General features: G+C 46.3%; 1 protein-coding gene across 6 annotated transcripts in view; it reads left to right on the top strand.

Moving 5' to 3' along the window:
• The first annotated feature begins 3,847 nt into the window (after nucleotides 1-3,847).
• CEP57L1 (centrosomal protein 57 like 1) overlaps nucleotides 3,848-13,141 on the top strand; it is a 60,367-nt gene continuing 51,073 nt past the window's right edge. For 2 of the 6 annotated variants that reach the window (XM_056566275.1, XM_056566273.1), the window contains exon 1: nucleotides 3,848-4,272. The gene's annotated coding sequence lies outside the window, so the exon portion shown is untranslated. Of the gene's footprint in view, nucleotides 4,273-4,317; nucleotides 4,490-13,141 lie in introns of those variants that run through there. The other 4 variants (XM_056566274.1, XM_056566277.1, XM_056566278.1 and 1 more) reach the window with 4 other exon arrangements.

Below are 13,141 nucleotides of genomic sequence, written 5' to 3' on the forward strand. Positions count from 1 at the left end.
GCTTGCAGCAGTACACACTACTTGAGCAAACCTAGACATTCGTTTTTTCAAAAAGGCAGCATAGGTTCAATAGTCAAAGGACAGTTCATGGCAATATGTCCCAACTCATGGCAACGAAAACATCTTATGTTATCTTTGCTTAGTGCATAGTCCTGCATTTTAGGCTTTCCTGAGCCCACAGTCTCGTCCTTCTCATATAAAGTCATTACATTCTTCCCAGCTCCCATAAACCCCAGAACAGTCTCACCAGGAACTTTTGCTTTCCGGATGGTTGAGGGTTAGGACTGGGTGTTACTCAACAGCTCCTCCGCCGACGAATACCGTTCAACAAGATCCATAAGCTGGTCTGCGGTTTTAGGATCTCTGTGGCTTATCCACTTCCTTAATGCTGGTGGTAGAGCCCTCAGGTATCGGTCCATAACAAGACGTTGAATCACCTCAGGTGCTGATAAAACATCTGGTTGTAGCCACTTCCTGGTCAGATGGATGAGGTCAAACATCTGGGAACGTGGTGGCTTACCCAGGTTGTATGCCCACTGGTGTACTCTCTGGGCTCTGACCGCTAGGGTTACACCCAAACGGGCCAGGATCTCTGCTTTGAGTTTATCAAAGTCCTGGGCTGCTGTTCAAGATCATAGTAAGCTTTTTGTGCTTCTCCAATGAGGAATGGGGCCACCAAGCCCGCCCAACGTTCCTTAGGTCACGCTTCTCTTGTAGCTGTCCTCTCAAAGGTTGCAAGAAACGCCTCCACATCATCTTCCGGCATCATCATTCGCAGATATTGGTTCGCATGGATATCTCTTTGCGTGGACTGTGGCTGCACACTAGGCAGATCGGCCACATACTGCATCATTTCCTGCAACATCTGGCGGCCTTTATTTGAGGCCTCTGTTAAAGCAGTCAGCTGGGCTGCCAGCAGGCAATTTGTTTGCTGCTCTTCTCTGGTAGCCTCTTGCTGAGTTGCATTTGTACACTGTTGCTCTCTGGTAGCCTCTTGCTGAGTTGCATTTGTACACTGTTGCTCTCTGGTAGCCTCTTGCTGAGTTGCATTTGTACACTGTTGCTCTCTGGTAGCCTCTTGCTGAGTTGCATTTGTACACTGTTGCTCTCTGGTAGCCTCTTGCTGAGTTGCATTTGTACACTGTTGCTCTCTGGTAGCCTCTTGCTGAGTTGCATTTGTACACTGTTGCTCTCTGGTAGCCTCTTGCTGAGTTGCATTTGTACACTGTTGCTCTCTGGTAGCCTCTTGCTGAGTTGCATTTGTACACTGTTGCTCTCTGGTAGCCTCTTGCTGAGTTGCATTTGTACGCTGTTGCTCTCTGGTAGCCTTTTGCTGCGCAGCAACAGACTGCACAAAGGCCTTCACTATGTCATGCATTATTTGTCACTTTAACACAGTTCGCTCCTGCTGTGGCACACTGTACAGAACCCTCTGCTGTGGTCACAGCCGCTTGCTGTTTAAATCGGTGGGTCCTAGGAACAACTTCACCTTAACGTGTTGCCCGCATCCAACACCAATTGTGAAAAGTGTCAGGGATCGCCCTTTTTGCTGAGGGAAAGGGACACTTGTCTGTCTTTATCCAAATCAGGCAAACAGCAGCAAGTTCATGCAATCTGACTCTTGGTCAGGTTTATAAGATAAGTTGCAAGCCAAATAAAAATAACAATACGGGAACAAAAGAAAAACCTTGCCTGTCCGGCACTAACTATACAAGTGATGACCCTCACTACCAGATGGAGAGCTTCTCTCTGCCAGCTAACAAAATTATTTTCAGCAACCTTTATTCACATAAGCCTCTCCACAGACAGGTATTCGGTGTCCTCAGCCAGAGAGAGAGATCTGACCTCCTGGCTTCTCTTTTATATCCGCCCTCTCACTCACCTTAAGTGAGTTACCTCACATAGGAAAGGAACCTGGGAGAAATATACCTGCCTTCTACCACTAGACCTGCATGAGTGTCACATAACCTATTTTATTATTTTACGTCCCACTGTACCCCATTTTAGTTATTTAGTGTACCCCCATGTAATGCCCCTTGAGGGGGGGGGGGCTGTTCTGTCTCCATAGGCAGCTATGCAAAAGCTCAAGGCCCCTGACTGCGCTCCTGCGAGACCTGGTGTGCACCCTCAGAGCTGTTTACGCCCAGACATGAGGTATGTCCTCACTCCAAAGAAATGTATCTACAAATTTACAGTGACATTTTCTCCTTTTACCACTTGTGAAAGTGAAAAATTTGGGGTAACCCCAGCATTTTAGTGTAAAAAATCAAATTTTTCAAATTTAATGAACATTTCTCAAATACCTGTGGGGTGTTAAGGCTCACTGTACCCCTTGTTACGTGCCTTGAGGGGTGTACAGTGAGCCTTAACACCCCACAGGTAGATGGCGGCGGGAGAAAAAAAAAAAGTGGTCGAGGCAAGCCAGCAAACTAAGGAATCAACCAGCTTCCGGGTCTGTTAAAAAAGGTAAAAAAAAAAAAACACGTATAGTAGCGTTAGCAACCGGAAAGAAAGCGTTAATGACATATAGCCACAGTAGTAACTAACTGGCCAAAGAAGGTTGAAGCAGTGGAGAACCCCTTTAAGGGGTTAAAGTGACAGTGGTCAGATGTGTAAAAAATGCTCCCGTCCTTAAAGGGGTACTCCGCCCCTAGACATCTTATCCCCTATCCAAAGGATAGGGGATAAGACGTCAGATCGCCGTGGTCCCGCTGCTGGGGACCCCGCGGATCGCCGCTGCGGCACCCCGCTATCATTACTGCACAGAGCGGGTTAGCTCTGTGCGTAATGACAGGCGATACAGGGGTCCGAAGCAGCGTAACATCATGGCTCCGCCCCTCATGACATCACGGCCCGCCCCCTTAATGCAAGTCTATGGCAGGGGGCGTGATGACCACACCCCTTCCCATAGACTTGTATTGAGATGGGCGGGAAGTGACATTACGAGGGGCGGAGCCGTGATGTAACGATGCTCTGGCCCCTGTATTGCCCGTCATTACGTGCAGAGCGAACTAGCTCTGTACAGTAATGATAGCGCTGTGCCGCAGCGGAGATCCCGGGGGTCCCCAGCAGCGGGACCACGGCGATCTGACATCTTATCCCCTATCCGTTGGATAGGGGATAAGATGTCTAGGGGCGGAGTAGCCCTTTAGGGTACGTTCCCACACGGCGTATTTTGCTGCGTATTTGGTGCTGCGTATTTTCCTACCCATTGACTTCAACAGAGAAAATAAAATACGCAGCAGAAAATACGCCGTGTTGGAATGTACCCTTAAAGGGGTAGTCCAGTGGTGAAAAACTTATCCCCTATCCTAAGGATAGGGGATAAGTTTGAGATCGCGGGGGGTCCGACCGCTGGGGCCCCCTGCGATCTCTCTGTACGGGGCCCCGGCTCTCCGCCGAGATAGCGGGTGTCGACCCCCGCACGAGGCGGCGGCCGACACGCCCCCTCAATACATCTCTATGGCAGAGCCGGAGATTGCCGAAGGCAGCGCTTCGGCTCTGCCATAGAGTTGTATTGAGGGGGCGTGTCGGCCGCCGCCTCGTGCGGAGGTCGACACGCCCCCTTCCAGCGGGCTGTCGGGGCTCCGTACAGGAGATCGCGGGGGGCCCCAGGGGTCGGACCCCCGCGATCTGCAACTTATCCCCTATCCTTAGGATAGGGGATAAGTTGCTCACCACTGAATCACCACTGGACTACTCCTTTAAGGTGAAAATGGGCTTGGTCCTTAAGGGGTTAACTTCAATGTTAAATACTAATGTACGTTAGAATGTCAGTTATTTATGACGAGGGGAAAAAAAAAAAAATTTTATCTTTGCAAAAAAAAGTTCGGTCTGCAACTTTCACTGATAAACTGTCCGTCCAGACTGGAGTTCCTGTCACCAGCAGCGCCCATCAGAATGGAGGGTCTTCTAGTAGCGCCTCCCTGCGGTACTCGAACAGTCTGCACGGGGGAGCTCCACTCTAGTCACTATTCTGCGGCTTGTTGAGGACGCTTAGGTAAAGAGAATTAAACCTTCGCTCTATTCCTAGCCCACCAATCAAATCGCAGGCATAAAACGGCCATTTGTCCTCTTAACCAATCAGCATATGTTTATCAGGTCCACCGGGAAGAATAGATTAGAACTGCAGTGTCATTGGGTAACGGTGTAAAGACTGTCAAATGACTGAGGAGGTGGGCGGGACCGGGGCGCTGGGCGACACAAGCCCCGCCCCCAGCGGTTTGTATACACTGTACGGAGCCGTTGCACATCGCAGGTCCAAGGACGCAGGTATGTACCGATGCTGTAGTGCGGCTTTAGATCGCTGCGTGTGTACAGGTTGCTGTGCTTGCATGTGGGGGAGTAGCTGCGGTAATTCTTAGGGAAAGCAATGGAGTTTGCTGCTTTGCAGAGGTGACGTGCACCGCAATGGAGCATGACTGTGAAGCAGTGCAGTGGATGAGATCAGTAGCTAAAAACTGATCCAGTTCCCGCACATCCGGTACAGGTAACGTTTCCATTCATTGGTGGATTAGAACACCTGACACATGGATACAAGGCCAGACAGAATAGATCGCAGACGAGGAGTCCATGATGACGGTGATTCGGGTCCCACACCTGCTCCCATAGGATGTCATAACCTCCTGCTTCTGATCACACATAGCAGTTGTCATTGGATTGGAGCAGTAATCGCTGCGTGTGAATGCACACCCATTTATAGGGGCAGGGTTGCCTACTTGATTTTTTTTTTTTTTTTTTAAACAGACAAAATGTAAAACCATAAATCAAATATTATAAGGCAGTGGTCTCCAAACTGTGGACCTCCAAATGTTGCAAAACTGCAATGCATGCATGGACAGCCGATTGGCTTTCTGGGCATGCTGGGAGTTGTAGTTTTGCAACAGCTGGAGGTCCACAGCTTGGAGAACACTGTTAAAAGGTACACAGGTCGGAGGTCAACATACCGCTATAAAATCATTACCAGCATTTACTCTGAGCTTTCAAATGGTGTTCATTCACAATGATCTGAATCACAATTGTTTTTTTTTTTTGTTTTTTTTTAACTTACACTATTAAAGGGGTTCTCCACCATAAGGGGATTTTAGTATGTACCTGGCAGACAGTAATGGACATGCTTAGAAGGATCTGCACTTGTCTTGGGGCTAAATGGCTATGTTGTGAGATTACCATAATACTGTGGCTAGCTTTTTGTCAACTGGTATTTCCTGTTGAAGTTTTCCTTTTTTGCCTACAAATCCCACAATGCCATTTTCCTCCCTCCCACACATCAGCCACCCCACCCAATGAAACATAAATGAGCTGCATCCATTCAAAAGACCTGTGGTTTTCAATCAGGGTGCCTACAGCTGTTGCATTAGTTGCAGATTGATCGCTCCACCCATTGAAGCAGACAGGCTCCCTGTCATCAGCTGACTAGTGAGGTCGTCCGCATTGCAAGCTGGGAAAAATCTGAGACAGCAGTCATTTTGTATGCTGGTAAAAATAAATATTGGGTTGAAAATCACAGAAGAATTGTGAGAAAACCGTCACACACAGGTACAGACACTATATTATGAAATACAGTAACTATACAGCCCCTGTAGCATAGTCAAATAAAAAAATTCCTGGAATACCCCTTTAACTGTTTGGGAATTTCTGGAAGGCTGAAAATCCTGCTCAATATGACAGGGATGTGGAAATCCTATAGCCCGACGCCCGGGACAAGTAGTTTTGGGCGCCGGGCAGGTGAATTGTTCATAGATTTAGCCCTGTATCGGGCTAGCAGGGACGGGGGACGGAAATCTCACCTCACACGGCGGTGACTACAGCTCTGATGTCCACTCATGGCGGCTCAGGTGAGGAGGCAGAGAATGCAGGCGGCAGGAAGGGGGGTTGTATATGTAGGGTGTGAGTGTATGTGTGATGTGTGTGTGTAATGTATGATGGGGGAGGAAGCGGCATGTGTATGTATGATGTGTGCATATGTATGGTGTATATCAGTGTTTCCCAACCAGGGTGCCTCCAGCTGTTGCAAAACTACAACTCCCAGCATGCCCTGGGCATGCTGGGAGTTGTAGTTTTGCAACAGCTGGAGGCACCCTGGTTGGGAAACACTGGTGGATATGTATGGTGTGAGTGTATGGTTGATGTGTGTATGATGTCTGTCTATGTGTGATGTGTATGTAATGTATGATGTGTGTATGATGTCTGTGTGTGATGTGTATGTAATGTATGATGTGTGTATGATGTCTGTGTGTGATGTGTATGTAATGTATGATGTGTGTATGATGTCTGTCTGTGTGTGATGTGTATGTAATGTATGATGTGTGTATGATGTCTGTCTGTGTGTGATGTGTATGTAATGTATGATGTGTGTATGATGTCTGTCTGTGTGTGATGTGTATGTAATGTATGATGTCTGTCTGTGTGATGTGTGTATGATGTCTATGTGTGAAATGTATGTAGTGTATGATGTGTGTATGATGTCTGTGTGTGATGTGTATGTAATGTATGATGTCTATGTGTGATGTGTATGTAATGTATGATGTGTGTATGTTGTGTATGATGTCTATGTGTGATGTGTATGTAATGTATGATGTGTGTATGATGTCTATGTAATGTATGATGTGTGATGTGTATGTAATGTATGATGTGTGTATGATGTCTGTCTATGTGTGATGTGTATGTAATGTATGATGTCTGTCTGTGTGATGTGTATGTAATGTATGATGTCTATGTGTGATGTGTATGTAATGTATGATGTGTGTATGATGTCTGTCTATGTGGGATGTGTATATAATGTATGATGTGTGATGTGTATGTAATGTGTGTGTGTGTGTGTGTATGTGATGTATGATGTGGGGTGGGCAGTGGCGGGTGTATGTATGATGTGTGCATATGTATGGTGTGAGTGTATGTATGTGTGTATGTAATGTATGATGTGGGGGGGGCAGTGGTGGGGGTGTGTGTGTGTGTATGTATGTATATGGGGGCAGTGGCTGGTGTATGTATGATATGTGTATGCATGAATGTTTTGTATAGGAGCAGACGGGCATTAGGGCAGTTGTGCCATCTAATTTTATTTATTTTTAGTGGCACCCGCACTGAATTCCCCCCCCCCCCCCCCCCCAGAATCCTGCCCCCTTCATACTCACCCAACCAAGAGCCCCACGGATGCACACAAACACGCCCAAACCAAAACTACAACTCCCAGCATGTTGCACCATAACTTAAACTGTAGAACTATAAAGTGTAACATGCTGGGAGTTGTAGTTTTGGTTCGGGTCAGCTGCAGAGCCATAGGCTGTATCAGGGCATGCTGGGAGTTGTAGTTATCTAGTAACTAAATGCAACTTCCAGCATTTTCTGACACAAAATGCAGCACATAAACTGGAGAAGCAGAACCCCCCCCCCCCTCCCCCCAGTAACACATAAGTCCCTATTGAGACTGAAAAATAGTGATTAAAATATTTTATAAAGTGCGTATATATATGAATAAGCCCCTTTCCTAATAAAAGTTTCCAATTTTCTTTAAATAAAAATAATGTACAAAAATAAACATAAGTGGTATCGCTGCATGTGGAAATGTCCAGACTATTAAAATATAATGTTGATTAAACTGTACGGTGAACGGTGTAAATGTAAATAATAGTCCAGAATTGCTCATTTTTGGTCACTTCATATGAGAAATTTTTTATGGTGATCAAAAAGTTACATGTAGACTTTTCTGGGCTTGTCTCGGGCGTAAGAGGAGCTACAGCTATCCCACCTCTAATACCCTGTCATGCTGCGATCACCTATTAAACCATTAGATCACCGCTGTCAGCAGTGTCTAAAGGATCTTATATCCATCCCTGGTGGTCTAGTGGGGGGGATCAGACTATTTTGGTGGAAATTATTTCATCTACCAGGACAAGTGGATTTTCTTGAGGGACAAGTAGATTGTGTTCCGCTTTAGTCCCTTGGACAAGTAGTTTTTTATAAAATTTCCACACCCCTGATGCAGCTTTAATACTATGCCTATACTCTCAATAAATATAGTGGGGATATATATCTGGTTCTTCTATCTTGGACAGTATGAAAGGGGTATTCCAGCTTTTTGGTGCTTTTAATTTAGATACTGGTAAATCACCTGTATTACTGAAGTGCATGCACTGACCGGCTGTCTGGTAGCGCCCCCTACAGTACAGGGAGGAACTACAAGTTCTGTACTACTCCTTACCTGTGCCAGGGTTATCTGCTCCTTTGGACACCAAGTAAGGGTGGCTCCATTTGGGACACTGTGTGTAGTGTATAGGACCCTGAAGAAGCTTCTTTCCTCTACATAAACCATTGTTTCCCAACCAGGGTGTCTCCAGTTGTTGCAAAACTACAACTCCCAACATGCCCGGACACCCAACGGCTGTCCGGGCATGCTGGAAGTTGTAGTTTTGCAACAGCTGGAGGCACCCTGGTTGGAAAACACTGAAATAGACAGTGATTTACAGCTCCCAGCAGATCTTTCTTACTTTTATATGTAAGGATTTGCTTTATCTATATTCGTTATCTACTTAGTTTTCTTTAATCCTCACTTTTTCCTATTTTTGGATGACATTTTGGGGCTTCAGAACCAACTACCAGGTTTCCATAGAGTTATGGTCTCTACATACAATGGTTTCAACATACAATGGTCGTCCTGGAACCAATTAATATTGTAACTTGAGGGACCACTGTAATATAATTTATATTTCAATCACTCACACTCAATGGGCACTGTTTAGTTATTTTAGATAGAAATTTCGCTCCATTTATGCTTTCGGGTGGCACTCAGATGCTTCTTTTCCCAATGTGTAAAATGCCAGGAAAAGTGCTCAGTAGTTGCCAATTCACCCACATTTCTGGCTCAAAAAGTTGTCGCTTTAGAAGCTAACAAGTTTCCCATAGCATCCAGTCAGATCTTCTTTTATTTTTCAGAGGCTTTTTTAAAAATAAAAGCAATTGGATTGGTTGCTATGGGCGACTGCTTCACTTTTCCTCTGCATAGGTTTTGATAAATCTCCTCCTATGTCTTTACCATCTCCCTCACTACATTCCAAACCATGGACTATGCACTTCATATTAGAATTTTAACAACTGGTTGAGCTTTAGGGAAGGTGCATGCCGAGTATTAAAGGGGTACCTCAGGATAGGGGATACATAAGTGTGCCGCCTGACCGCTGGGAACCTTCTGCTATCTCCTGTATGGGTCCCTGCTACATACCTGTCCCTGACGCACTCCGGCCTCCACCTTCCGATACCTCCCACCTCAGTCGCTGATTGGCTGAGTGGTTTATCACTTGCACTAGTCTCAGAAAGTGGCGGCCGGAGCGTGCCAAGGACAGGTAAGTAGTGTGGCCCTGTGCAGGAATTCGCAGGGGGCCAAGTACTCAATTTCCATTTACATTTAACTCCTTGATTAACTTGTTGTTTTTTAGGATAAATAATAAGGAACAAAAAAAAGTTCACACGTCAGAATTTCTGCACGGAAAATCTGCATGGGGAGATTTATCAAAATCTGTGCAGATGAAAAGTTGCTGAGTTGCCCATAGCAACCAATCATATCACTCCTTTCATTTTGCAGAGGCCTTGTTAAAAATGAAAGAAGCGAGCTGATTGGTTGCTATGGGCAACTGGGCAACTTTTCATCTGCACAGGTTTTAATAAATCTCCCCCCATGTGTTTACAGCCTTATGAACTTCAATAGGATTCCGCAGTCCCATTTACACTGCAGAATTTACACATCAGCCTTTTTGCTGCGGAAATTCTGCATTCCGCATAAAGAAAGGTCCTGTCCTAAATTTATAAGGAATTTGAATGCGGAAGCCCATTAAAGTGAATAGGGCTTTATTTTTGTTTGCAAAATGCAAAATTCACACAGAATTTGCGCCGATACCACATGAAATTGAACTAAATCAATGAACGATAAAGAATTTTTGTGGTATTTCTGCATGAATTCTGCAGACAATCCGCATATATGCAAAAAGATGCAAACTTCGTCGTCCGCATCATTTGGACGGAATTCTGTGTCTTTATGCTGAATTTCTGACGTGTGAATATAGCCTAAAACATAATGTAGGCTGCTCTGTCTTGTTTAGAGTGGAATACATCAGAAGGGCTGCTATATGACTCGGTCTCCTGGCCCCTCTGTCCTCTCTATTAGGGTATGTTCGCACTTTGGATATGTAGCTGAATCTCCGCTCGAGGAATTCAGCTCGCGGAGATTCAGCCTGGCAGCCGGCGGCGGTGGTGGTATGACTACGCCGTCACCATTGACGGCTATGCAGTGCTCGTAGACTTCCGCGCAAAGAATGAACATGTTCTTTCTTTGCACGGAACAATTTCAGCGGCGGAAATTCCGCAGTATGAATGGGTCTCGCGGAAGACCCGTTCACACTGATGCTAACGTTCACTGTACAGAATTTCACTTGTGGAATTACGCAGTGTGAACATACCCTTAGGGGACCTGCTAAGCTTTGAATTGGTCATAAATAAGTTTAGAGGCTTGTTCAGGATAAGAGATAAAGGGGTTGGAGACTGAGCCATCAGAATGCTTTTCTGACAAATTTCTCTATGAATGAGACAATACAGTTTTCACTATGTGGAAACACGCAGGGGTAATTCACTGGAATTTACCATATGGATTTGGCTGTCCACATTATTGGGCTGAGTGCAAAGTATCTGGCCCAACGAATGTACTAGTGAGTAAAGGCAGCAATGCATACACTATTACTGCTTCCCTCCGGATGGCCTGCACACATATGCTGGGGGCGAGTCATACATATAGGGGGAGATTTATTAAAACCTAGGGTTGGGCGGTATACCGGTTCATACCGAATTTTTTGGGCTGCACGATATGAATTTTCCCCCATACCGCAATACCGGTTGGGCCCCTCCCCCTCGGGAATGTATTATCAGCCATGCGCAGCGCTGTCCCCACATGGGGGAACTTATCCTATGTGACCGGCCAGCGCTGTTCTGCCTCCCCCAATTAATGATCACCCCAGTGGGGTACTACTCACAGATGTCACATTCAAGCACTGCCCTCCTCCTCTTTGTTGGGGGCTGCCGGGCGCTGGAACTCTATACTGTACGCCAGTGATCTCCAAACTGCGGACCTCCAGATGCTGCAAAACCACAACTTTCAGCATGCCAGGACAGCCAACGGCTTTCCGGGCATGCTGGGAGTTGTCGTTTTGCAACAGCTGGAGGTCCACAGGTTGGAGATCACTGCTGTACGCTGTATCCCTATGCCCGGGCTGCAAAAGATACAGAAAATAAACTTTAAACTCACCTGGGTCGACCACACGCTGGGGACGGGAACGTCGGACAGCCATCAGCCTATCACCAGCCGCAGCGATGTCCCGCCCCGGCCAGTGAGAGGCTGAGCCCACTGTCAATGTAAGGAGCTCTGGCCGGCTTCTTACATGACAGTGAGCTCAGCCTATCACTGGCAGGGGCGGGACATCGCTCCGGCCGGTGATAGGCTGATGGCTGTCCGACGTTCCAGTCCCCAGTGTGTGGTCGACCCAGGTGAGTTTAAAGTTTATTTTCTGTATCTTTTGCAGCCCGGACATAGGGATACAGCGTACAGCAGTGGTCTCCAACCTGCGGACCTCCAGCTGTTGCAAAACTACAACTCCCAGCATGCCCGGACAGCCGTTGGCTGTCCGGGCATACTGGGAGTTGTAGTTTTGCAACAACTGGAGGTCCGCAGGTTGGAGACCACTGGCGTACAGTGAGTTCCAGCGTCAGCGGCCCCCAACAAAGAGGAGGGGGGCAGTGCTTGAAGGTGACATCTGTGAGTAGTACCCCGCTGGGCTGATCATTAATTGGGGGGGGGGGGGGGGGGGTCGCTGAACACCGCGCGCGGGTAACATGATTGGGGGGGGGGGGGTGAAAATACTGTGGAACCGCTGTAAGTTAAAAAAAATACAGTGATACACATTTGGTCATACCGCCCAGCCCTATTAAAACCTGTGTAGAGGAAAAGTGGCGCAGTTGCCCGTAGCAAACAATCAGATCGCTTCTTTTTAACAAGGCTTCTGAAAAAAAAAAAGAGGCAATCTGACTGGTTCATTGGGCAACTGTACCACTCTTTCTCTACACAGGTTTTGATATATCTCCCCCATAATTCCTTGTCCCTCAGTATACAGGCGCAATGACTTTTGCCTTTGGCATATTTTCCATGGTGCCAGAACACTCAGTCCAAAGGCAGCCACACTCATTTTGCAACTCTTTTTTTTTTTTAATTTTATTTTTTTTTTAAATTCTAAACAAATTTTAATTTGTTTGAATTGGTTCACCCATCTCTAATGACTTGACTGAACGTCCTGGTGCGGCTAGTAAATTAAAAAACTCTGCATATAGTTACATAGTCTTGTGGGAAGGGGTCTGTGCATGGGCATAACTATAGGGGATGCAGAGGTAGCAGTCCCACTGGTGCCTAACAGACCAGTATTATAAATGGTACATGGGCCCTGTTGCAAATTTAGCATTGTTGCCCAGAAGCTACTAGTGACGCCTCTGGTTTTATGCTAACTATAACAACATGTCAACAGATAAACATTGTCATGAGCCACCCTGGACTACATACTGCTGGACTATTTTTAATGCTGACACCCAGATAACTGGGTTTGCACTCCGATTTAACTATACAGGAACTGGATACGGCTGGGGGGAGCGAAAACCGAGCTCTCCCGTATCCCAGTGGGACCTGGCCCATATCTATTTCATTTCAGTGAGCCAACCGGAGTCAAACGGTGACTCCGGTCGGCACATTTTTTCCCCGTATCTGGTTTTGTGACCGGAACCTAAAACAGTGGCGTACCGTTCGCTCCCCCCAGCTGTATCCGGTTCCCGTATAGTTAAATCGTAGTGTGAACCCAGCCTAATAACAATACAGCTCAGTTGACCTGTCATCATGTTTTTATAACACTGTGGTACTTCACCAGTTTTAGTCAGAGTCTACTTACATGGCTCTTGAGTCAGGTAAGGGACCAAGCTGAAATCCAGCAGTAAAGATGCCATCAGGTTAGCTTTTTGCCATGTTTCTACAAATATCTAAATTAGGATATATTAATATTTGTTAATGGGAAAAGCTGGCTGAGTGGGTCTGGAAAATAAGACTGTGCACCGCAAACTC

This window comes from Hyla sarda, chromosome 3 (assembly GCF_029499605.1).
Source record: "Hyla sarda isolate aHylSar1 chromosome 3, aHylSar1.hap1, whole genome shotgun sequence".
NCBI lineage: Eukaryota > Metazoa > Chordata > Amphibia > Anura > Hylidae > Hyla > Hyla sarda.